This window comes from Fonticula alba (genome assembly GCF_000388065.1).
Source record: "Fonticula alba strain ATCC 38817 unplaced genomic scaffold supercont2.12, whole genome shotgun sequence".
Taxonomy (NCBI): domain Eukaryota; order Rotosphaerida; family Fonticulaceae; genus Fonticula; species Fonticula alba.
The window spans coordinates 267,397-268,226 of NW_009242982.1; positions in this window are offsets into that span (position 1 = coordinate 267,397).

The window sequence follows — 830 nt, forward strand, 5'->3', positions numbered from 1 at the left end:
TCGGCTCCGACCGGGCGGGGATGGTCTCGGCGCATCGCCGGCCTGCATGGCGGCGTTTCACCGCGCACGCGCCAGCCCGCACAGTCGGCGGTCTGTGCGCGCGCGCGCGCGCGAACGCGCCGGCTCCGGCGCCTCCTGTGATGGGCCGACTTCCCGGCGGCCCCCGCGCCTGGTGTGGCTTTCACGGGCAGGCCGGCCGGGCCCCGGCCCTCCGGTCAACCCCGCCCCGCCTGCCAATCGGGCACGCCCCGCCCGGCGGCCAGCTCGAGGCCCACCCCTTCCGAGGCCAGCCGGCCGATTGGTGCCCCCGACCGCGCGCGCACGCGCTTCCCAGCCCCGCGTCGTCCTGTCTCGGGCGGGTGAGTAACGCGCCGACGAAAGAGGAAGGCCCCCCGCCCCCCCGGCGGCGGCGGCGGCGGCGGCCTTGCCCGGCGGCGGCCATGTGTGGCAGCGGCCGCGGGTCCGCCAGCGCCTCGGGCGCGCGCGTTCCCGGCGGCCGGCGCGGCGGCCGCGACCACGGGCGGCGCCCCCTCCCGGTCCTGGACGGACGCCGCCGCCGCCGCCCTCCCAACACTGCACCGACAGCATGGTCCCCCCCCCCCCTCCTCCCCACACACCCCCCGGCGCCCCCGGGCCCGGGGCGCTGACTAATTGGCGGTCAGCCTTGAGTAAGAATCCCCCCCGGCCGGCTGGCCAGCCGGCGCGGTGAGACCCGGTGCTGGGGAGTTCGCCAGCCTGAGCGCGCTGTTGGCGCAACCATCGCGAGCCCGCACAGCTAGCACCTCACTTGAGGAGCCGAGAACGAGCTGCGAGAGAGGCCCCACCGGGCC